Below are 12,413 nucleotides of genomic sequence, written 5' to 3'. Positions count from 1 at the left end.
ACTCAACACCAGGTGAGCTGTGAGCTCGTCCACAAATCTAAGAAATAAATAAACAAAAAGCTGTATTGCGTAACGTGTGCCACAAGTAATGTAATGATAAGACACGTTTAGTTATGAAATATATGTGTCCGGTGCCACCCACGACACGCTTCAAGTACAATTATGATAGTTGGAAGCAGTTGTTAACAATTGTAGTTAACACGAAATATTATAAATATTTAGTCGTCCATGGTTCAACGATACGAACAGTATTTTAGGGGATCATTATTGATATAGATAGACATTATCTATTTACGTAGGAAGATAGGATAGTCACATCCTCCGAGGAGTGTGCACGTGCACACTTACTGCCTAAAAACCAGTGAGCACTTCCAGAAGTAATTTAAATAAATTATCATTTAGCTCTAATGAAGGAAATGATCAAATGAAATTCCCTCCACGTTGTTTTCCCAGCGTTCGACAGCTGTATGAATAATAGGTATAATTTTAGTCCCAATTTTGCCAATAACATTGAGTGACCACTTACCACGAGATGGTATTTCAAAGATGTAGATAAAACTAGCATTTCGTTGGTTTTAACTGTTTGTCGCTCTGATTCGTTATAAAAATATCTACTAGTATCTATATCAGACCTTCGATAACCGTCACTGAGTGAATCAACAAACTCCTCTATCCGGCTCAGGCACAACATTTCATATCCCTGTTATTTGGAGAGGGTTGTCACTCATTGTGTCACCGACGGGAGGCTGGAGGCGCCGGAGTGTCGCCCTCCCATCGATCCATCGACTGAGTTAATGTGACTCTTCGTACACACGCACACACCTGAACATAGTCAAAATGGGCACACAAAATAACTCGTATTATTTTCCTTTGGAATGCACAAGGAATACATACGGAGGGACTTCGGTTCTCTCTGTGTTTTATACCGTATGTTCCATGGGGAATGCTCTGAGGAATTATTCGAGATGATCCCCTCATCTCCTTTTTATCATCGCACCTCCCGCCGTCGGAGCAGAGTTCATCCATATTATCTGGAACCGCTGCGTTCATCCACAGTGCGTTTCCAAAGGTCTTTTTTGCCACGTACCATCCGGCTATGGAATGAGCTCCCCTCCACGGTGTTTCCCGAGCGCTATGACATGTCCTTCTTCAAACGAGGCTTGCGGAGAGTACTCAATGGTAGGCAGCGGTTTGACTCTGCCCCTGGCATTGCCGACGTCCATGAGCGACGGTGACCACTTACCATCAGGTGGGCCGTATGCTCGTCTGACTATTATGGCAATAAAAAATAAAAACTAATGCTAATGCGGCAGAATCATGTCGGCTATGCCGCGACTGACTATTCTAATGGTTAGAGTGGTAGACACACACGTGACTGAGATTGGTATCTGTATTTCAGTAAAATCGGACCTGGTCGGTTATGACAATGCCGTTATGGAAATTCCAGAAAAGATCTTTGACGTAAATAAACTTTGTCTACCCAAGGTTTACTAGTAACGGTGCAGAGAGAGATTTCCTCGGTCGTCCTCACTGAAATAAATCAAGATATTATTTCTGTAGTCGTCCTACAGCACCGCTGGAGCGGTCGCTGGTCGAGCTAACAGCAAAGTGTTATGAAAAATAAATCTGAAAGGATATTATTATCTAACGGATCAAGTCAGTAAAACAGGAACTAAGTTACTGTTGGAACTACGTCTGAAGTGGTTAGCGTAGTCCATAGACATCAATAACATAATCACCTTGAGAAATGGGTTCTAAATCTCAGTTTTTCAGTATAACGGCTGCCCCACCCTTCAAACACAAACGCAATACTGCTTCGCTGCAGAAATGGGCGGGGTCGTGGTATCTACCCGTGCGGGCATATAAGATGCCCAGGCAGGCGTAACCAAAATATATACGTCTCAGAACTATTCAAACCTAAGTTTAGGAGAGATATCATAATTCTCGTGTTCAGATCAGAAATAATTATTATAAGAATCACAGCTTAGTATTAGCAGGGCTAAAAGACTTCTAAGTTGATTATATTCAAACAATAATTTGGTTAGAATATTCATTTGTTCCGAGTCAAAGAGAACGTTAAAAAGCCCGCACTAAGCTCACTGGTTCACAGGATCAACAGGCCCAGTAAACCGAAAATTAGTAGAGAAACATTCTCAATAAAGCATCAAACCGTACTTTTTACATTTATTTGGTTATCTGAAATTTTAAAAGATTGCAATTTGCAATGCAGTTCATGCTTGATTCAGGACACAGTGTATGTAACTAAAAGTGATTGAGTTACTATTTCGACCTCATGTCTCAAGAGGGGTCGCGACATTCAGTTGTCAAGTTTACGTGGTCCGGTAGCCACTTGGCACTGTAAACTGAATTGCCATACGCAAAAAGTTGTTCCAGGAGTTCTTCTCAGAGTTTTCAATATTAGTCTAATAAGGTCACTTTTTTTTCAGACCGGAATCTACCGCAATGCTTTACGAAAAAATGTCAGGAATAGTAACAACAATTCTAAAGGCTATCAGCTTAGGTAGGATAAAAAAAAAACAATTCTATCATAATTAGACCAACAACCAACAAAACCTTCCAACAATAATATATTTTATGATTTAGAAAAAAAAAACCTCTATTCGGACCTTGTTTCTTATTTGTCACTATTCGATTTTTCATTTGCCTATGTGCACAGATAAATCAGAAAGTTATATCTCATTACCGCAGTCATTGCTAGCCTTGAAACTTGAGCATGAAATTTCAGAGTCCGGTATTTGAACAGCATTTTTGCGCTTTTAAAATCAATTCGTAATACAAAACACGGCCTGACGTACCGAGCCGGGCTCGACAAGTCAGCATCACAGCGCAGTTGAGCAGTCTTGTTCATCTTATATATAAAATTCTCGTGTCATAATGTTATTTACCATACTCCTCTGAAACGGTTTGACCGATTTTTATGAAATTTTATATGCATGTTCAGTTAGGAGTGGGTGATATAAATCGTATATAGATTCAATATCTATATATCGCAGCAATATCGTTGAATCCGATATCGCCCCGCACGAAATCTATATATCGATATCAGCCGATACACGATATTGCTCGATGTGATGCGCATCGCCATATCGTACCGATTCGTGAATCGAAATCTATATTTCGATATCAGCCGATACACGATATTGCTCGATGTGATGCGCATCGGCATATCGTACCGATTCGTTAATATCAGCAATATTCGTTTGGTTCGTATCGAATCGGCCAGAGTGAGTGAGCGCACGATAGGGATATCATGTGATGAATGAAACAGAAACAGGCATTATCCATACGATTGTAAACCTTATATTTAAGTCCATATGTCTGTAGATTATTCTTAGCGTATCAGCAGGATACAGTTAAGGAAAGAAGTTTCAACTTTCGACCCTAACTTGAATGCAGTATAGCCTATTTGCATCGTTGAATTTAATTTCACGCGCTTTGACCTTGAACTAGAATTTTTGGACAAGTGTTTATAAATACTTAAAAGTTTTTTGTGTTTGATTTTTAAAGTACACATTTTTCTATTTTTAGTTGAATCCAAATAATTGAGTTTATTTCTTGTGTTTGTATTAAACTTTTGAAATCTACACTCTTTTGGTAGATTTTGTAATTTTAAATTAAGACACAAAATACTAAAAACTGAAAATAATGTAGCCAGTCCTAAGCCTGGTAAAAGCATGAAGGAAAGTTTTTTTGATATTTTTATTTTCATGTTCTTTTTATTACTTTAAGATCATATTATAAATTGATATCAGAAAACCAACCGTGTAACGTTGACTTAAATCTATATCTACTACGATATTATATCAGCGTATCGTTTCAAATCTCAAATATCATGAATCGAGAAAATCTACTAGCATCAGTAGCATCCATCAATATATAGATTCAGAAAATATATAGATTCAATATCCGATATTGATCCTCGATATATAGATACGATTCGATACGCGGCAAAACCGATATTACCCACTCCTATGTTCAGTAGGTCTGAGAATCGGCTACTATCTATTTTTCATGCCCCTAAGGGATAAGGGTTGTCCAATATTTATTTTTAATTTTTTGGACTTTTTTTTTTGTTGTAATGAGGCATTATGAGGTTTTGTTATTTTTATATTCCCTCGCGGTTCATTTTACATCATCCTTACATACTTACAATAAGTTAGTTTTTTTTTCTATCCTAGAAATTCCCTAAAAATCTTATATATGGCAAAACAACGTTTGCCGGGTCAGCTAGTATTACGATTAAAACATCTTCAATTAACTTACACTGTGTGCACCGAAGCATAACCGAAAACCAAGCATGCGCACTCGGCACACTTCACGGCAGTCGCGTTTGTACTGCGGAACATCGATCACGTTTATGTGCAATTAATTAATAAACAAGTTATTGAAATAAGGCATCTATTATAAAATTTAGAATGATTACGCTCGCTAGTGATTGTATATTTGTGAGTGGATTGGACAAGTATTGATTTTGTGTTGCGACCCGCCATTGTAGAGGGTGAGTGATGCACAAATTATGTTTGAAGTAGCGCGATTGAATGAAAGCTTTCAGCAGTTTGAGTGTGTAGCATACATTACAGTGATCAATGTCCATGGACTCCTTACGACGGGATAGCGTAGGTAGTCACAACGTGACTGTCTTCAATGAAGACTTCATGGACCCTAGGACTTTTCGAAACATGACAATTAGTCACGTGTAAATAATCGTACAATTAATTAAAATATAAATCTATCAGTCGTGTTCTCACACTCCACAGTAAACAGTTGTGCGTTCATATAATATTTAATATAATAATATGGATAAGGAAAATGTAAATATAAAAAGCGGTATGGTTTCTCCCGACAACAAGCACATACGAATTATATTTGTGTACATGTTCCTTACAAGATTAAATAAAAAATATTTAAAACTTTAGGTACGTGACTTACATAAGATTATTTAAGTTACATATCAAATAAGAAATTAACAAAAGTGAGTAGGTGACTAGTGAGGACGCGGAAGTATAAAAATATTAACTATTCATGAGAAAATGCTTAATGTCCATGAATTTAATTCAAATTTCATTGAAATGATGATTAAAAAGGCAAGGACACTTAGACGGATTTGAGTTCCGCGGAATTTGAGATACGCGGAGGTCAGATGTTATTGAAACAAAACCTATTTGTTTCAACCCATATTAGAAGATGGTGCGGATGCTGCGTGCTGTATGGAAAACGATAAGGTGTTTATACGGGCCCGTGGGGGGCGTGGGGGCGCGAGTACTCAGGAGCAATTAAAATACTCGAATTGAACTTATTTGTTTAAAAATGTTTTACGAGAAGAAATAAATAAACAATATCATTGAACGACAAGGATATGTTTTACTACACTGTAGTGTACTGTACCGCTTGTAGGCCGCATTGAGAGCCCACACAGGTAGATACCACAGCCCTGCCTCTCTACAGTAATAGGCAGTGACTCAGTAATGCGTTCCGGTTTGAAGGGTGGGGCAGCCGTTGTACTCTACAATGTAGACTCAGACCTTAAGTCACAAGACGTGAGATGTGGACTGGTGGTAGAACCTCTTGTGAACCTCTCTGTCTCCGCGCGGGTAGGTACCACCACCCCGCCTATTTCTGTCATGAAGCAGTAATGCGTTTCGGTTTGAAGGGTGGGGCATCCGTTGTAGATGTCTATGGGCGCCTTTTAATTTTAGAACAGGGCTATATGGGCTTAGATCCCCTTGCCACAAATTATAGTTTTACGGGTTTGATTTTTATTACACGATGTTATTCCTTCACTGTGGAAGTCAATTGAGAACATTTGTTAAGTACGTATTCCATCAGAAAAATCGGTACCCGCCTGCGGGACTCGAACACCGATGCATCGCAAGATACGAATGGACCGGACGTCTTATCCTGTAGGCAACGTCAACTTCAAAACCCATAATTAAAACCAGAGTTTCCATAATATGCCTTCGCAGAGCACTGAGGTTCTTTGGCCATATTGCTCGAAAGAAGGGTCACAATCTTGAACAGCTGGTGGTAACGGGCAAACGTCTCAGAGGACGCAGTCCCACGAGATGGTAGGACCAAATTCGATCTTGTCTGGACATCAAGCTCCACGATGTCTTCAGCGAAGCCAAGGGTAGTATCCCCAGCAGATTGAGAACAGTTGTACATGAGAGAATTATACACCGGGGGAGTCACAATCTTCAGTAATGAGGAGAGCGACGCAAGGTAAGAAGGAAGGAAGGCTACCTGACAATAGTTCTCGTACGTATTAGATATTCTGGTGCCCGAGTAACGACCGGTCGTGGTCCGTGGGCTCGCCTGCTCAAAACAAAGCAGTCGCTTCCTTCTTGTCCGTTCAAGAGACTAAAATGACAAAAACATTATTAAAAAATCGTCAGTATTGTAAACTGTCAAATAATACGTACCTATGACACACACATTCACATTTAAACTTTTTCATTTTATATAATTACGTACAATGAATGTTAATTATTAATAAATTTAGCTTAGCAACAAGATTATACATTTTACTTTTATAATTCGACGATGTACATTTTTGACGGGCCAATACTCACGTGCGCGGAGAGCCTTAACGCAGAACTCTCAGGACACGGGTTGTACTCGCACTTGTTTGATTTTTGTCGTGAAGGATGTAGGTACATATCTTCGAAGATCGGCAGACAAGCCCCCGCGCACCTGATGGTTCACACATAGACGTCTGCGTTGGACGACGTTACCATTCGAATCCGTCTGACAACACGCCCTCAGTACTACACAGTACACTAGTACTCAAAATAGGAACTATGGGCTGCGCTTAATACAATGTTGTGCTACAGACAGGGGGAAGAGGCAGTGGCTAGTGGCCGACACACATCCGTAGACTATCGCGTTGTTGAGCTTGTATAATCTATTATTAGAAATCAGAAGTGAAAGAGGTTTTTTTAAAAATAAGAAAATGATACTCTAAGGATGATTTATCAGAACGAAAAACAATTACGACGACTAGGAATTAATTAATCACAACACCACAATAATTAGCACTGGATTACACGTCCGTTGCATCCGAGCGCCCGCAGCCAAGTGACCGACGATCTAAACCGGCCGGCTAGCCTGGCGCGATGACATGACTCTCGCCCCACCACCTGACGTCACTGAGTAGAGGGGCCGGGTAGTGACAAATTCTCTAACACGGCCTCTCCTGACAGCTGAACGGCCTCGTCAGCTTGGTTCCCTTCAGGCTGGTCTCCCTCGACCACCCCAACCTGGTCTTCCTGCTCCTCTTCAACACGATCACCATGGGACTCATTCTCATTGGATAAGTGCCCATCGTATTCATCGTCATCTAAAACAGAAAACTCTTAGTAAGCTGCTCAATGTTTGTTCTTGCTATTATTAGTAGTCACCCACTCCAACCAGACCACAAGTGTGCACTTCAAGTGATCATATCAGAATAGGCGGCCACCAATATCCGTATACGTTAGGCACATACGGTATTGAAAAACGCTTAAAGTTAATTGTTTCGCCAATGAATGAGTCCGGATTCTCAGACACTGAGTAAACAATCACTTGCGTCATTGTCAATTGCCAAATGCCAACAAACATTGAAACATAACCGTTAGCATTACCATCCAACAACCACTATCGGGGTTTTTAGAGGGCAATATCAACTACGAAGCGTTGCCACAATGTCGGGGCACTGCCACAATGTCGGGGCAGAACAACAGCCACAATGTCGGGGCATTGCCACAATGTCGGGGCAGAACAACAGCCACAATGTCGGGGCCTTGCCACAATGTCGGGGCAAAACAACAGCCACAATGTCGGGGCATTGCCACAATGTCGGGTGCGACTAACGCCGGGTGCTGATCAGTAGGGGCGCCACCAGCTGGCACACCCACCAAGCAGCGGATCAGCGAGACGCCTCTGCGCGCCTCAGCCGGCACGCACCACCACTGCATCTGGAGACCACTTGCCACGCCAGGGCACCATGTGCAGTGCCGCAGCCTGCGTTGTCTTCCCGTAGTCCCCACTGAAATCATTGAACAGAGGCATCCCGCTCGGCCATACTGACCGGATCGTAGTAAACCGAAAAACTGAACCATAACAATCATTGACAACACAAGGTCAAAACACAATCAGAAACTATAACAACTCATATCGTATAAAACGTTCTTGGCCTGGCTGTCTGCGCAGCTAGTGTCATTTATGCCACCCATATTATCATTACTACAAATGATAAAACCAATACACATCACTTCACAATACAGAGTCAGCGACTCTCAGGTCATTACTAGACCAACACAACAATAGTCTCCTTTGAGACCAAGGTATACGCTATACCACTCGATGGAGGTACTCTCACCTCACTCATCACAGTCTTCTACGTTCAACTCGTCAGTAACACTACTTAGAGGCAACTTTTCTTTATGTAATCATGAGTGTTATAGGTTCTACTATCAGATTCAACTACATCATCATCCAACATCATCATCATTATCATCAAATTTTACTAACTTAGCCACATTGCTTCTATTGGTGTCGAAATCATTCAAACTTCTGTGAAGTCTTGCTTTAATGTTACGAGACTGATCCAAATAAAAATAATTCGACTCACCAGATTGTTCTAATTTTCCCAAAAATTACCCGATATTACGCAGCTACCGGCACGTCGCTTGCGTGCTATTGCCGCAGGAACCATCGAGGGGCCCGAGCTGGCGGCAATGCTCGTGAGGCACCATCCTCACCATTCGGCAAGGTCCACGGATTCCCGGATATAGATTTCCTGTAGACTCGACCTAGCTCTCGAAACTTCACGGCTCCGAGACACCTCAGTCATGACATCACTAATTAGCGTCCTCACCACAGGTGTGGTGGCGTCTGTACCCACCAGAAGCTGCAGGGCAGATATCTGTTGTCTTGCGTTTTGTGATGTTCAGAATGAGCTGTAATCTCAAAAGTTCAATTGACCATTTTGCCAACACAGTCCCGTCTACTTGTTTGATATAACGCGTCACTGCTGACAACTAGTGCCCGAACCCTACAAGGACTCGGCCTAACCTGACCTCCAAAAATGAAATCAAATCGTGAGTAGATTAGCGTTCGCGGCTCTAACCTGAGGGCCCATTATGCCCCGTATCACTATTAAAGTTCCAAGTTCTATCAGAAGTAACCCATTCACCTAGCCACACCTTTGCGTTTCCCCTTAAGCAATTTGCCACACGTGACAGAGTCTCATGGTCGGTCCACCCGTTTAAATCCTTTGCACGGTCCACCTCCAGGTGCCACGGCTCAATATTGTTAATATTAGGGTCGAAGTTTGATACAAAATAATTCTGTGATCTTATAAGCTGGACTGCCTTTACGGCATCGATAATCGCTTGAGCAAGCGAGGGGGTCTCTGAACCGCGCAGGGCTGAGTCCGACATACGTCCCCAGTCCGACATACGTCCCCAGTCCGACATACGTCCCCAGTCCGCGAGGCTAGATGCTACAGGCACTGTCGAGCTCGCACAATTATTTTCAATCCTAGGTTTCTTGGGACAATGAATTTGCTTATGGCCTACTTTCCCGCACGTATAGCAAGTCAATCGATCGTATTTAACATCACGCTTACGTGAATTGAACGTGCTAGTGTTTGGTGGGCGAACAGGATTGCTAGGAGCAGGTGCACCCTTAGGTTTTACATATACCGACAAAAATTCGACCAAATTCTTTGACTGCAGCTTAGCGTTGACCGTCGCCGCTTTTACTTGAGGATCGGAAATGCCTCGAATCACTATGGCGGTTTTTAATTCGTCCGAAAGCCCCTTGACGATGTTTAAACGTAAAAGAGACTTTCGTGCGTACTCTGCATACGTGGTGAATTTGTTGGAGTTTGTGCTCATTACGTCATAAAGGACAGTGGCCATATCAACCTCACGTGGACACAACGATCTAAACTCTGCTTTAAAATTTGTCCACGTGCGGTCTCCGGTCACCCACTCGTCTAACCAAGTTTTAGCATCACCACGTAAACAACCACCAATTCGCCCTAGGCATTCGCGATCGTCCCAACGATTTAATTCGCGAGCTCGATCTACTTCCGTACACCACGCGTCAAATTCATGGACCTAGTGTCCAAAGTCAAAGTTTGAGATGTAATAATGCTTAGATCTTACTTGAAGCAATGAAGAAAGCGCACCAACAATCCTGTCCTCCGTGCGAACGCTCTCATCACGCAGCGCCTCGGAAGCTTGGCCCGTTCCGTGCGTCTCCGCATCAGCCACGGACACCTCGTTGGCCCCCGAAGCCGACATCAGAGTGCGCCCTCCAGCGCTCGGATGCAGTAACGGAGTCGACGTTAATGGTGTCGTAACCGGCAACCGGCCCTCTAGTGCATTTAACCTCTCGAGTATTTGATTTAACGGATCGCACCGCACACTATCACGACGGCCAAATGAACTATCGCGGTGCCTGCGCCGAGTTTCTAAGTAAGGAGATCTACTGCGCGCATGGCGCGAACGGTTGCGTCTACTCGAACCATTATCATTACTACGCGATACACCACGACGTTCACGTGAATTCCGTCGATTATCTTGTCGCCTGGGAGCAGTACGGCGACTCATAGATCTAAACTCGCGATCCGACATGATGATCACACCCGAAAACAAACACTCAACGGAAAATAATTAATTTAACGGGTAGTTGCAACTTAAAATCATACGAAAACTATTTTCGATTATAAACGATGGCGAACGATAGAAAGAAAAGCGCGCGTACCGATCCCACTTCTGATATTAGAAATCAGAAGTGAAAGAGGTTTTTTTAAAAATAAGAAAATGATACTCTAAGGATGATTTATCAGAACGAAAAACAATTACGACAACTAGGAATTAATTAATCACGACACCACAATAATTAGCACTGGATTACACGTCCGTTGCATCCGAGCGCCCGCAGCCAAGTGACCGACGATCTAAACCGGCCGGCTAGCCTGGCGCGATGACGTGACTCTCGCCCCACCACCTGACGTCACTGAGTAGAGGGGCCGGGTAGTGACAAATTCTCTAACACTATTTTATCGGTATAATCTGTTTCAATCATTGCATTTTCCCTTCGTTAGGACTTTTTGGCGAGAACGCGAGGAGTAAAGTTGTGTGATTTGTTTTATTTTGTCTATTTAGGGTTTCTTCAGGTTTAAATGTGTAATAACTGTTTAATATCTGTGAAAGTGCACAAGTCTGGGAAAAAAAACAAAGCCGCTGGACGTAACGTCCCGGGATCCTCCTAAAAGTCCACTGAAAAAATCTCAGGCCTCTCAATGACCACCATTTTACTGAGATCATATTTCATCCTATATCATTTCATTTAATTTTATCCCAGTTGATTAATGTCTCAAATTAATCATCTTCATTTCATTTTACATTTTTATTTTGTAGTCGTGGTGGCCTAACGGATAAGACGTCCGGTGCATTCGTGTTGAGCGATGCACCGGTGTTCGAATCCCGCAGGCAGGTATCAATTTTTTCTAATGAAATACGTACTCAACAAATGTTCACGATTGACTTCCACGGTGAAGGAATAACATCGTGTAATAAAAATGAAACCCGCAAAATTATAATTTGCGTAATTACTGGTGGTAGGACCTCTTGTGAGTCCGCGCGGGTGGGTACCACCACCCTGCCTATTTCTGCCGTGAAGCAGTAATGCGTTTCGGTTTGAAGGGTGGGGCAGCCGTTGTAACTATACTTGAGACCTTAGAACTTGTATCTCAAGGTGGGTGACGCATTTACGTTGTGGATGTCTATGGGCTCCAGTAACAACTTAACACCAGGTGGGCTGTGAGCTCGTCCATCCATCTAAGCAATAAAAAAATAAAAAAACTCCATTTCATCATTTTTCATAAAAATAAGAATAAATATAAATTAAAATAAGACATGACTTTAAGGTTTCAGTTACCATGCCATAAAATCACTTAAAAAAAACCCTTCGTTACTGCTGCTACATTTCTACCGACTGTTTGTCTCTCATTAGTAAAGTTTAATAAATTCTGGAAACCTATCCAAGCTATTATTTAAATACGACAAAGTGGATGAACAAACACACGTAATAAGACGTGGCTGGGTTGGGTTGCGTCACAAGTACGGCAGCGCCATCCTAGGCAGTGTGACAATCTATTACACTCCGACCAATAATTGGTTAATCAGACTTGAAGCACCAGTCTGAGGGTCTCCCGTTTCACGTCCCTCACAGTATACTCCTTGAGGACTGAGTTTCGTAAAATTAAATGTTATAAAAATTCCAAAGCGCAAATCTCCTACTTATCAATTAAGATGTTGACAGACAGACAAGTTTGAATTTCACTTAAAATACTAAATTAAACAGAGTTGGAAAGAAAACCGTTTGAATTAACAGACATA

The 12,413-nt window shown here is 42.0% G+C and overlaps 1 protein-coding gene across 1 annotated transcript in view; it reads left to right on the top strand.

Moving 5' to 3' along the window:
- Window positions 1-4,329: 4,329 nt before the first annotated feature.
- LOC105841360 (uncharacterized) overlaps window positions 4,330-12,413 on the top strand; it is a 40,804-nt gene continuing 32,720 nt past the window's right edge. The window contains exon 1 of the mRNA XM_012688811.4: window positions 4,330-4,519. The gene's annotated coding sequence lies outside the window, so the exon portion shown is untranslated. The remainder of the gene's footprint in view (window positions 4,520-12,413) is intronic.

The sequence above is a fragment of the Bombyx mori genome, chromosome 28 (genome assembly GCF_030269925.1).
Source record: "Bombyx mori chromosome 28, ASM3026992v2".
In the NCBI taxonomy this organism is placed as follows: domain Eukaryota; kingdom Metazoa; phylum Arthropoda; class Insecta; order Lepidoptera; family Bombycidae; genus Bombyx; species Bombyx mori.
This window is presented reverse-complemented; position numbering and strand designations above follow the sequence as displayed.